Here is a 14,470-nt window from a genome sequence, read left to right as displayed (position 1 = left end):
TATGCATCAATTTAATATTTCACTTGCTAACTTTATTGACTATATACACCTCAGATATCCAACCAACTGTGATCCCAAAATGTTCAGTGTAAAGTATTCCAATTTACTTTACAGAAATTCATGCTAGTCTTATAAAGACAAGTTACCAGTTATTTGCCATAGCCATAATAGATGCCTTTTCATTTACATATAGTCTCTGTGTCTATCAATTATAGCCATATTGATGACTGCATATCCTTCATATGTCTGGTTGTAGTAAAAACAAATAATAGCAATAGCTTCTCTGATGTGTTTCAGACTTGTTTCACACAAATGCATAATAGCTACAGTAAATTGTTCCAGTTTACATCATGCAAACATACACTACAAAGTCAGATTGATAATTGTTTAAACTGAGTAAACAAAAAATGTTAAGTTACTTTAACCACATACAGACCCCCCCCCACCCAGAAGTTTTAGCCACTTTGTTAACTGTGTACACCTAGCAGATCAACAATGATACAACTAATTTTAATGGTAAAGCATTTCAAATTTGCTGCACACAGACACAAAATAGCTTGCCTGGGTCATTCCTGAAAAAAAAAGGCCTTGGACTACAGTATTCACCCATGCAATCAATCAATCAATCAATCAATCAATCAATCAATCAATCAATCAATCAGTAAATAGATAGATAGATAGATAGATAGATAGATAGATAGATAGATAGATGGATAAAATAATTCCAGTGATGCCTAATAACAGCACGTTTTATCAACTTTGTTTCACACAAACAGTAGCCAAAGTATTCAAACTTTCTTCACAAAAATCATATTATTTCAGCAAACACCTTCAATGTAATGCTGAGTTTCTTTGTAACAGTTTTTTTTTTTCTGGTCCTTTTCTGCCTTTTCTTGCATGACATTCTCCCTCTCTATTCCCCCCTTCCTCAGCTGTTCATTCAACTAAACAACACACAAAGGAAAAATGTAACCAGCCTATCCAGCAAAGTATTAAAAAAACACCAAAAACTAGATCTTCTTCTTCTTCTTTTTTCGGCTGCTCCAGTTAGGGGTCGCCACAGCGGATCATCTGTTTCCAATTATCTGTATTTGATCACAGCTTAATATTTTATATTAATATTGTATAGTAAGTTTCTGTCTATGCTTGGAGCTTTTCTCCCCAGGCCTCTACTGAAAATGGACATGTATCCAGTTAGACTAGCCCAGTCAACAAATGTAAATAAAATAAAATAAATAAAATAAATTTCTTCCTGTCCTCTGCATCTTGCTCTGTCACACCAACCACCTGCATGTCCTCTCTCACCACATCCATAAACCTTATCTTAGGCCTTCCTCTTTTCCTGTTACCTGGCAGCTTCATCCTTAGCATCGTTTTCCCAATATACTCTGCATCCCTCCTCAGCACATGTCCAAACCAATGCAATCTTGCCTCTCTGGCTTTGTCTCCAAACCTTCCAACCTGGGCTACTATACAGAAATAAGAAATTTCTTACTTCTGACTTGAAACTCTCACTGGTTCAGCCACTCCTCCTTCCCTCCCTACTCTATGCAGCCCCAGTCTTTACTAACATCCAGTCTACACTCTTATCTAAGCTAGAACAAACATACCACAAAATAGCTAGAGTTGCTACCAACTCACCTCATAACCGTCACCACTGCCTTGCTCTCAACACACTTCAATGGCTAGAATTCCCCAACAACTCCAACTGTCACAATTTCAAATCACACATTCCATGCTATACAAACCTACACCCTGCCTTTCTCTCTCCTCCCTTGTATACTACCCAACCGTCCTCTATGTACCACCGATCAACAACTCCTTGATATCTATAAACCTAACAAAAACTTTGGAAAACTACTATACAGATACACTGTAGCCAAGCCTGGATCAAACTCCCTTCATTCATAAGAACCATCTCCTACCCCAAGCACAGATCAGAAATTATATCATGCTTGTTGCAGCTTGACCAAGCATTATGATACAGTGGAGGGTTTAGAACATTAAGGAATGAAATACTAGATTAAAATCATTACATGGAGGTTTTTAAGAAATTGAGCATAAGGGTAGAACAGCTGACGATCTTTAGTCTTGTGATTATTTTAGTTAGGAGGATCACTGGATGAAAGACCCTCAACTACAAAGACAGACTTGAAGCTATGTCTGTCTACTCTATCTCTTGTAAACTCTTTCACAGTGCCTTATATCTATCATTCCATGCTGAGAGCTCAGCCTACGTTATCCCAAACCTACTATCCACCTAGTTTGTGCTTCAGTGTTTCTCGCTGTGTCCAGTTTCTTGGGAAATGCTGTTGTGGGATCCTTCTAGAATATCTGGTAATTGTTCTACATTTTAATTTATTTATAAAATACTAATTTAATAAAACTGTCTAGATATTATCCAATGCAAATAAAGGTTAACTTCAGTTCTCACAAACAAACAACTCGAACATGCATTCTTTCATTTCTGACTTCATGGGGACTATAATTCTAGAATTATAGTTTACTTTCCCTTTTATGGCTTTATAATAGAATAACAGCTTTTTTAGAAGTATTTCTGAAAATATTTATAGTAGCCTTTCACTGAAATAACTGACAATCTTCTTGCAGTTTTTGCTTTACCTTTACCAACTTGTTGCAAAACACAAATATTTCATTATCACTATCAATTTTCACTGTCAGCAATTGATCTGTTATATCAGAACAAGTACCTCTTTCAATTATTAATATTTTATACATACTTTTTCTAATATAGCTGCAAATTTATGTCACTTTTAACATATATTTGTTTTTTATTGGTTCTTCAACTACCTATTCCTGGAATGTAGCCTTGCAAATGGTATTTTTTATAATCTTTCTTTTTTTAATCAGTAGATATCAATGGAATATTCCTTTCTTGGGGACTACAAGATAGTTTATTTTATGAGTTTTCAGTCATAAATTGTCCCAAGTCACATACACTTCCAGAAGCTGGATCCACTAACACTGTTACATGTTATTCTAAAAATTACTTTAAGTAGCTTGCTTGTATTCTACATATATCTGTCCCTTAGTGTGTCTTTTTATCCCCCTCCAAAACTAGCAATTTTAAATAAAAGAGCATAATTTTGCTAAGAATGTTAAATGTATCTGTTTGTGCTTTTACTTCTTTTATTAAGTGTAGACTTTTCTTTTGTTATTGGTTGCTCTGGATTGAAATGGTTCTGTACACCAGTCAGAATTTATTTAAACTATTTCTCATATCGTTTAGTTGGTATTATATGTAACTTTGTACGCCACTATACTCATCAAAATTATCAAACTACACCTTTTATCACATGTAATATCATTCATTGCACAGTACTGTTCTATCAGTTTAACATAGATAGCAAGTTATTTTCAGCATTCAGGTATGTTCAAATGTCCCCCTTAGCCAGCCATCCTACAGATGTTTTTGCTTATACTTTGTTTTCAGTTTAACGTTAACTAACAACACAATATAATGTTTGCAGTTCTCTTGCCCCTCATCTTTTGCACCAAATACAGTTCACACGTGTTTTTTTGTGAATCAGTGTTCATCTGATATTTCTTGAAAATATTGTATGTAACAAAAACACTTGTTATATGATAATCACCTAAGTTTCCAATTTAACGTTACTTCATGGAAATTTGAAAAGTACTACAATTAAGAACATCACTTTTCATGTAATTATCACCCTGTATTTCCTCTACGCACTTTCTGTTTTAAATCACCTCACTCTTTGCATTTGTAAAATGTAGCTGAATAATCTTTTTTTAAATAATTCATTGGCTAATCGTGTTTTTATTAATTCTAAGAGACTCAGTATTCAATACAGAAATGATTTATTCACTTTGACAACATTTTCATTTATTTATTCAATCTCAGATTACTCACTTAATATATTTCAGTGTTGGGGGGCATAGTCTATCTCAATACTCAATGACTACAAGACAGAGAAACAAATCTTTAATGTGGTAGTCCATCACAGCACACAGTCACACACAGCCCATTTTATTAAAAAAAAATCTATAAACCAAGCAATACGACAAGCGTATACGACATACACAGGGCAACCACGACTTAAACAAGTTTCAAAAGAGTATACTTAGTAGCGACAAATTCGTACTACACAATCTGATATATAAACAAATAATTTTATTAGATAGCGAGCGCTTTCACCAAAATGGCTTCTTCAAGCTTTGCAGAACACAAACAGCATAGGTATTCAAATACTGCCACCAAAGCAGCAATTGGTTTGCATCATCAATGACATCATGCTGACCAAACACATCCACATCTCAGATTTTAAAGTATCAGTGCCACAAGCATGTAATAATAAAATAAAATAAATATTCTCATAGTGTACACACCTTATTCCTAATAAAATTACTTTACTAATTATACAAATATATATATTGAAATGCAAAAATATATGCATATATATCTAGTACTGTAAACATATAAAAACAAATCCATAAGACAAACATTAACACAAACTACATATACCCAAAGACTACACGTACCTAAAAAACGTGTGTGTGAAAATACTGTCAAATACACACTATAATAACAAATAATATAGCATGTGTAAGTACAGATACACATACTATATATCTATAAAGCTACTGTTCAAAAAGAATAAATGCCATAAGCTAAAATACGTATATGTATTGTAATAACATGCAAAGAAGTAAGGTATGGAACTGCAAAGGTCACATACACTATAGGCTTAAAATATATTTATGTATATATATATATATATGTATGATAACATGTAAAACAATAAAAAACTATTGGGAAATTATTACTAGGAAATTACGATGATAAATGTATCATGGCATCAACACCTTAAACCTCTAATCCCTGAAAACTAGCTTTTAATAAATGAAATCATGTAAAACTGAATAAATAAATCCTTTAAAGCAACATACAAAATAAAATAAAATATTAAAAAATAAAACACAAACAACTATAAATGCATACAAACAAATATCCATAGGACTTCTATTCATAAGAAATAAATATTAGAAGCTCAAAAAATAAATAACAAAACGCAAAGATAACAAAGTGAAAGAGAACAAATGTATCTACTCAAACATCCGGGTTTCAGTACTTTAAGCCTTCTATTCCTAAGAACTAGCTTCAAATGTACTTTGTCATTCAAGCCAGGTGGCTTATCAGCCCTGCATCTTACTATCCATTTTAGCTCACATTTCTCAATAAAGTTGTTAAAGTCACCTCCCCTCATATTAGCATTGTGCACTTGTAGGACTGCAAATTTAAATGTATGGTGCAGACCTACTGTTAAATTATGCTTAGCCAAGGCGTTAACTTCGTGTCCAACTCGTATATGATACACGTGTTCACGAATTCTTTCACGGAATTTTCTAGTGGTTTTACCTATGTAAAACGCCTGGCATGATACACACCTAGCAAGATATATAACAGACTCCGTTTGACAGTTAGCAACTGCTCTAAGTTGGAAGTCACGGTATATACAAGGATGCAAAAAATGAGTCCTAACATCAATGAACTCACATTGTTTACATTTCCCACAAGGGGTGGTACCTAAAGGCAGGCTCTCATTCCTACTACTGACCTTATTTAACTTAAGAGGCCTATGGCATAACAGTTGTTTGATATTTCTTTTGTTCTTAAAAAGAAACTTAGGGTTCTCTCCTACTATATCTTTTATATCATCATCCAAAAGGAGTGTATCCCAATGTCGATGTATCAACTTCTTAATAGATGGTGTATCTAAAGTATAAAACATGGGTACCTTAAGATGGTTTGCTTGTACATCCAACATGGCAGTATCTAAGTTATTATCAGGGGTCAGATGGTTAGCACGTGAAAAATAAGGAGCTCCCCTAGTGGTTCTAAGGGACTTGGTATCCATAATTGCCTTCTCAACCTCTAACCGTCCATATTTCCTTTCTATTAACCTGTTCCTAAGGTCATTTAGCTCACTTTCATAGCCTTCATCTCGTGGGTTAAGGCGTGATGCTCTAATAGCTTGACCTTTCATAACATTGTCAAATACATAATAGGGGTGCATACTATCCCTATATAATAAGGTGTTTCTATAACACAACTTCCTATGGACTCCAGTGTTTAAAAGGCCACTACTCAACCTCTCAATGTGGACATCCAAAAAGGAAATACTTTCTCTAGAGGAGGTAGATGTAAACTGTAGGTAGTCAGTTAAAGAATTAATGGAGTTAACAAACTCCATCAGACTACCTTCGTCACCCTCCCAAATAAGAAACAAGTCATCTACAAAACGTTTGTAGAACCTCACATTTTCCTTAAAACTACCTAGGGTGAACAAAAACTCATCTTCCCAACTTGCCATGAAGATGTTCGCATAACTATTTGCGCAGGCTGTACCCATGGCAACACCATCATTCTGTACAAAAACTTTGCTATCAAACATAAAAACATTATTCAGCAAAACTGTTTCCAAAAACAACATTAATAAATCAATCGCCTCAATTTGTAAAGAGGTGTACTTAGATAAATAAGCATGTACCCTTTCAACTCCTAAATCATTTGGAATCATAGTAAAAAGATTCCTAACATCAAGTGTTACCAAGATATACTCATCATCAACACCTACTGTCTCCATAAAGCTGTATAAATCTATCAAGAACTGTTTACTGTCTTTTAAAATAGACAAATTCATATCAACTACAGTTCTCAAAAAATGCTCCAAATACAAAGAGAAGGGTTCAGTCACTCACCCTCTACCAGTTACAATAGGACGTAGCGGAGGTGCTCTTAAACATTTATGAACTTTGGGCAACCCTTGTATTATAGGTATTAGAGGATTATTAACCTTCAAAAACTTAGACAGGCTATCAGAGATGTTCCCACTCTTTCGAAGATCATCCAACATGTCATATATTTTAAATACTTTAACAGTTACTTCTTCCATAGTAATTTCCGTATAAAAATGATTCTCCCGTAACATATTCAACATATTAATCCTATAGTCGCCACTGTCCATAACGACTATAGGACCACCTTTATCCGCTGGTCTGATTACTATCGTATGGTCTACCTTTATTATAGCTCTTCTTATTCAAACTATCCATATTGTACAGATCTTGCTCAACTAGTCTCATAAACGTATCTATATATGGGTGTAAAACAGGTACATAAGTACTGGGAGGTTTAAAAATTTCAGTATTTCCAGAACTACCAGTATTACTAAATTGTAGTCTCAACTGCACATTACGTGCAAAAAGTTTAATATCCACTATGGTATCAACAACATTACTTCTCGTAGTAGGAAAAAAAGTTAAACCTTTGTCAAGGACTTCCATCTCATATTTAGTTAACTGCTTCTTAGAGAGGTTAAATACTAGGGATGGCCTGCACGTTCCCACATCTTTTTGATAGTGGGTCCCACATGGTCCCCTCCCAAGTTCTTCCTCTTCTGCCTGCCTCTGCTTCAGGAGCGTTGTCTCCTCACTTGTGGAATCGGCTCTATTGGAAAAGGGGTGTAATCGTGTGTAAGTGGAAACCCTGAGAGGGCACTAGTAGTAGTTTTCCTCCTAACTACTTGCTCATTATTTACATTATTCGTGTTAATCGTGCCCCTAAGATTAGGTAAATCCCCTAACAGGGTAGGACCAGACCTAGTTGGGGTATCCTCAGGAGCTGATATATGGACACTACTACATCCATGCACTTCAGTTGTCTGTTTATCAGTATTATTAGTACCTTCTAAAGAATCACCATTGGGAATAAGAACAATGTTATTCTTAACTACTACATCATTCACACCTCTGTCAGACGACAGAGGGACAGACAAAGTTCCTGTTGTTGATGCATTCGTGTTAGACCCATTATTACCCTTAGGCCAAGTAAAGACCTGGCCTAATTTAAAATCTTTAATGTCTCTATGAATCTTATTCTTTTTCTGCTCCAAGAGCTTCTTCTCATATAACAGTACACTGTCCAAAAGTTTTTCTGTTGCCAGTTCTGCCTTAGGCCCTGTGAACCTCCGTGTTAATGTCTGTTGATGCTCTACTACTCGCTTCCTTAAAAGTTCCTCTTCAGGACCAAAAAAATCATTCATCAAACGCATATAATTAAAACTCAGTTCCAAGTTCAACTGCTGCCACTTATATAAAAGTTCTGGGTGGAGATTACCTGTGGTGGGCATCTTCTTGATGCGCAACCCCCTGGGAACAATTTTTCTCTGTAAGCATACCTCGAAATGCTGGCGCTGCAATTGCATCCGCTTTAATTTCAATAAATCAAACTTGAGCCTGTTCAATTCCTCCGTTAACCCCACCAAGCATTCATTCTCCACACCTTCCATCACATCGTCTTCCGTAGCATCATATAACATAAGTAAATTCTCTTCACAGGAAACACAGTCTTGGAATCTAGTAATATTCCTATTAGAACGAACATATTCAGGTGGAACATACGGTAGTTCCACATTATCATTCGCTAAATCAGCCATGTCACTCGGTATGTGCGTAACGTAGTAGAAGATAGCAAAAAATATAATAAAAAGCCACAACCCGAGAGTAAATGCTCCTGTGTCCAATAAAATAAATAAACCAAGCAATATGACAAGCGTATACGACATACACAGGGCAACCACGACTTAAACAAGTTTCAAAAGAGTATACTTAGTAGCGACAAATTCGTACTACACGATCTGATATATAAACAAATAATTTTATTAGATAGCGAGCGCTTTCACCAAAATGGCTTCTTCAAGCTTTGCAGAACACAAACAGCATAGGTATTCAAATACTGCCACCAAAGCAGCAATTGGTTTGCATCATCAATGACATCATGCTGACCAAACACATCTACATCTCAGATTTTAAAGTCTCAGTGCCACAAGCATGTAATAATAAAATAAAATAAATATTCTCATAGTGTACACACCTTATTCCTAATAAAATTACTTTACTAATTATACAAATATATATATTGAAATGCAAAAATATATGCATATATACCTAGTACTGTAAACATATAAAAACAAATCCATAAGACAAACATTAACACAAACTACATATACCCAAAGACTACACGTACCTAAAAAACGTGTGTGTGAAAATACTGTCAAATACACACTATAATAACAAATAATATAGCATGTGTAAGTACAGATACACATACTATATATCTTGGAACTGAGTTTTAATTATATGCGTTTGATGAATGATTTTTTTGGTCCTGAAGAGGAACTTTTAAGGAAGCGAGTAGTAGAGCATCAACAGACATTAACACGGAGGTTCACAGGGCCTAAGGCTGAACTGGCAACAGAAAAACCTTTGGACAGTGTACTGTTATATGAGAAGAAGCTCTTGGAGCAGAAAAAGAATAAGATTCATAGAGACATTAAAGATTTTAAATTAGGCCAGGTCTTTACTTGGCCTAAGGGTAATAATGGGTCTAACACGAATGCATCAACAACAGGAACTTTGTCTGTCCCTCTGTCGTCTGACAGAGGTGTGAATGATGTAGTAGTTAGGAATAACATTGTTCTTATTCCCAATGGTGATTCTTTAGAAGGTACTAATAATACTGATAAACAGACAACTGAAGTGCATGGATGTAGTAGTGTCCATATATCAGCTCCTGAGGATACCCCAACTAGGTCTGGTCCTACCCTGTTAGGGGATTTACCTAATCTTAGGGGCACGATTAACACGAATAATGTAAATAATGAGCAAGTAGTTAGGAGGAAAACTACTACTAGTGCCCTCTCAGGGTTTCCACTTACACACGATTACACCCCTTTTCCAATAGAGCCGATTCGACAAGTGAGAAGACAACGCTCCTAAAGCAGAGGCAGGCAGAAGAGGAAGAACTCGGGAGGGGACCATGTGGGACCCACTATCAAAAAGATGTGGGAACGTGCAGGCCATCCCTAGTATTTAACCTCTCTAAGAAGCAGTTAACTAAATATGAGATGGAAGTCCTTGACAAAGGTTTAACTTTTATTCCTACTACGAGAAGTAATGTTGTTGATACCATAGTGGATATTAAACTTTTTGCACGTAATGTGCAGTTGAGACTACAATTTAGTAATACTGGTAGTTCTGGAAATACTGAAATTTTTAAACCTCCCAGTACTTATGTACCTGTTTTACACCCATATATAGATACGTTTATGAGACTAGTTGAGCAAGATCTGTACAATATGGATAGTTTGAATAAGAAGAGCTATAATAAAGGTAGACCATACGATAGTAATCAGACCAGCGGATAAAGGCGGTCCTATAGTCGTTATGGACAGTGGCGACTATAGGATTAATATGTTGAATATGTTACGGGAGAATCATTTTTATACGGAAATTACTATGGAAGAAGTAACTGTTAAAGTATTTAAAATATATGACATGTTGGATGATCTTCGAAAGAGTGGGAACATCTCTGATAGCCTGTCTAAGTTTTTGAAGGTTAATAATCCTCTAATACCTATAATACAAGGGTTGCCCAAAGTTCATAAATGTTTAAGAGCACCTCCGCTACGTCCTATTGTAACTGGTAGAGGGGGGGTGACTGAACCCTTCTCTTTGTATTTGGAGCATTTTTTGATACCTGTAGTTGATATGAATTTGTCTATTTTAAAAGACAGTAAACAGTTCTTGATAGATTTATACAGCTTTATGGAGACAGTAGGTGTTGATGATGAGTATATCTTGGTAACACTTGATGTTAGGAATCTTTTTACTATGATTCCAAATGATTTAGGAGTTGAAAGGGTACATGCTTATTTATCTAAGTACACCTCTTTACAAATTGAGGTGATTGATTTATTAATGTTGTTTTTGGAAACAGTTTTGCTGAATAATGTTTTTATGTCTGATAGCAAAGTTTTTGTACAGAATGATGGTGTTGCCATGGGTACAGCCTGCGCAAATAGTTATGCGAACATCTTCATGGCAAGTTGGGAAGATGAGTTTTTGTTCACCATAGGTAGTTTTAAGGAAAATGTGAGGTTCTACAAACGTTTTGTAGATGACTTGTTTCTTATTTGGGAGGGTGACGAAGGTAGTCTGATGGAGTTTGTTAACTCCATTAATTCTTTAACTGACTACCTACAGTTTACATCTACCTCCTCTAGAGAAAGTATTTCCTTTTTGGATGTCCACATTGAGAGGTTGAGTAGTGGCCTTTTAAACACTGGAGTCCATAGGAAGTTGTGTTATAGAAACACCTTATTATATAGGGATAGTATGCACCCCTATTATGTATTTGACAAAGTTATGAAAGGTCAAGCTATTAGAGCATCACGCCTTAACCCACGAGATGAAGGCTATGAAAGTGAGCTAAATGACCTTAGGAACAGGTTAATAGAAAGGAAATATGGACGGTTAGAGGTTGAGAAGGCAATTATGGATACCAAGTCCCTTAGAACCACTAGGGGAGCTCCTTATTTTTCACGTGCTAACCATCTGACCCCTGATAATAATTTAGATACTGCCATGTTGGATGTACAAGCAAACCATCTTAAGATACCCATGTTTTATACTTTAGATACACCATCTATTAAGAAGTTGATACATCGACATTGGGATACACTCCTTTTGGATGATGATATAAAAGATATAGTAGGAGAGAACCCTAAGTTTCTTTTTAAGAACAAAAGAAATATCAAACAACTGTTATGCCATAGGCCTCTTAAGTTAAATAAGGTCAGTAGTAGGAATGAGAGCCTGCCTTTAGGTACCACCCCTTGTGGGAAATGTAAACAATGTGAGTTCATTGATGTTAGGACTCATTTTTTGCATCCTTGTATACACCGTGACTTCCAACTTAGAGCAGTTGCTAACTGCCAAACGGAGTCTGTTATATATCTTGCTAGGTGTGTATCATGCCAGGCGTTTTACATAGGTAAAACCACTAGAAAATTCCGTGAAAGATTTCGTGAACACGTGTATCATATATGAGTTGGACACGAAGTTAACGCCTTGGCTAAGCATAATTTAACAGCAGGTCTGCACCATACATTTAAATTTGCAGTCCTACAGGTGCTCAATGCCAATATGAGGGGAGGTGACTTTAACAACTTTATTGAGAAATGTGAGCTAAAATGGATAGTAAGATGCAGGGCTGATAAGCCACCTGGCTTGAATGACAAAGTACATTTGAAGCCAGTTCTTAGGAATAGAAGGTTTAAAGTACTGAAACCCGGATGTTTGAGTAGATACATTTGTTCTCTTTCACTTTGTTATCTTTGCGTTTTGTTATTTATTTTTTGAGCTTCTAATATTTATTTCTTATGAATAGAAGTCCTATGGATATTTGTTTGTATGCATTTATAGTTGTTTGTGTTTTATTTTTTAATATTTTTATTTTATTTTGTATGTTGCTTTAAAGGATTTATTTATTCAGTTTTACATGATTTCATTTATTAAAAGCTAGTTTTCAGGGATTAGAGGTTTAAGGTGTTGATGCCATGATACATTTATCATCGTAATTTCCTAGTAATAATTTCCCAATAGTTTTTTATTGTTTTACATGTTATCATACATATATATATATATATATACATAAATATATTTTAAGCCTATAGTGTATGTGACCTTTGCAGTTCCATATCTTACTTCTTTGCATGTTATTACAATACATATACGTATTTTAGCTTATGGCATTTATTCTTTTTGAACAGTAGCTTTATAGATATATAGTATGTGTATGTGTACTTACACATGCTATATTATTTGTTATTATAGTGTGTATTTGACAGTATTTTCACACACACGTTTTTTAGGTACGTGTAGTCTTTGGGTATATGTAGTTTGTGTTAATGTTTGTCTTATGGATTTGTTTTTATATGTTTACAGTACTAGGTATATATGCATATATTTTTGCATTTCAATATATATATATTTGTATAATTAGTAAAGTAATTTTATTAGGAATAAGGTGTGTACACTATGAGAATATTTATTTTATTTTATTATTACATGCTTGTGGCACTGAGACTTTAAAATCTGAGATGTGGATGTGTTTGGTCAGCATGATGTCATTGATGATGCAAACCAATTGCTGCTTTGGTGGCAATATTTGAATACCTATGCTGTTTGTGTTCTGCAAAGCTTGAAGAAGCCATTTTGGTGAAAGCACTCGCTATCTAATAAAATTATTTATTTATATATCAGATCGTGTAGTACGAATTTGTCACTACTAAGTATACTCTTTTGAAACTTGTTTAAGTCGTGGTTGCCCTGTGTATGTCGTATACGCTTGTCGTATTGCTTGGTTTATTTATTTTATTGGACACAGGAGCATTTACTCTCGGGTTGTGGCTTTTTATTAAAAAAAAATCTATGACTGATGTAGTAAGCTGTACCCTCCCCCCTCAAACACACATGCACAAATACATTCACAAACTCACAGATACAGGCACAGAGATTCACACATGCACACATATGCACATATCCGCAAACACACTGACACACACACACATGCTCACGTAGGCATGCACAACTCTGGGTAGTTTGGGGGATCTATGTAAAACTGCAAACCACAAATGAATTCAAAAGTGCAAGCACGAAAAGTTCCTCCTAAACCAAGTCCAGTTAACATCAATAGCAACCTTGAAAAATTGGAGTCGAGGACCACTTCTACAGCAAAAATATCCTTGTATTCGCACACAGAGGATTTCATCCTGCTAATAATGGAACTTCATCAGATAATACATTTTTGAAAAGGAAATCCTTGAAAATTTAACCAATAAAAATGCATAAACCAGCACACACCCTCACAACGTAACCAATAAAATTAATAACTTAATTAAACAGCATAGGCTGTATACATACATCTCTCATCCAATCAGCATTTAACAACATTAAACCAATGGAGACATATGTCATCGCATAACCAGCAATATTCATCCAATGAAAATTAAATTTACGTGACCCAAAATAGGTCTGCCCATCCTAAAATGTGTTCAACCCTACACGTTATATAAAAAAACGTGTATGCTAAATGTTTTAATATCAGGGTCATTTCTAATTTATCCATAATTACAAAACACAAATTCACTTTCAGTCAAATTCATTAAAACACTTTCTAAATGGGATTTATACTTTAAAATGAAATGTGGATGAATGACCCATACTACATATAAGCAGACCTCTTCCCTTACACATGAAAATTAAGCTATTAATTTTATTGGTTACTTTGTGAGGGTGTGTGCTGGTTTATGCATTTTATTAGTTAAATTTTCTTTTAAAAGGATTTCCTTTTCAAAAATGTATTATCTGATGAAGTTCCATTATTAACGGAACAAAATCCTCTGTGTGCGAATAAAAGGATATTTTTGCTGTAGCAGTGGTCTTCGACTCCAATTTTTCAAGGTTGCTACCAAACTTGGTTTAGGAGGAACTTTTCGTGCTTGCACTTTTGCATTCGTTTGTAGTTTGGAAGATCGTCAGTTCACCTACTGTTATAGCTATGAGATGTCAGACAAAATAAGAA

General features: G+C 35.0%; 1 protein-coding gene across 1 annotated transcript in view; it reads right to left on the bottom strand.

Moving 5' to 3' along the window:
• The window catches only part of RNF207 (ring finger protein 207), a 1,144,530-nt gene that overhangs the window by 1,045,324 nt on the left and 84,736 nt on the right, over positions 1 to 14,470 (bottom strand). The gene's annotated exons all lie outside the window — the stretch shown is intronic.

This window comes from Protopterus annectens, chromosome 2.part1 (genome assembly GCF_019279795.1).
Source record: "Protopterus annectens isolate FY-2018-M chromosome 2.part1, PAN1.0, whole genome shotgun sequence".
Lineage (NCBI taxonomy): Eukaryota > Metazoa > Chordata > Ceratodontiformes > Protopteridae > Protopterus > Protopterus annectens.
The sequence above is the reverse complement of the archived record's forward strand: the minus strand, read 5'-3'. Positions and strand labels throughout refer to the sequence as shown.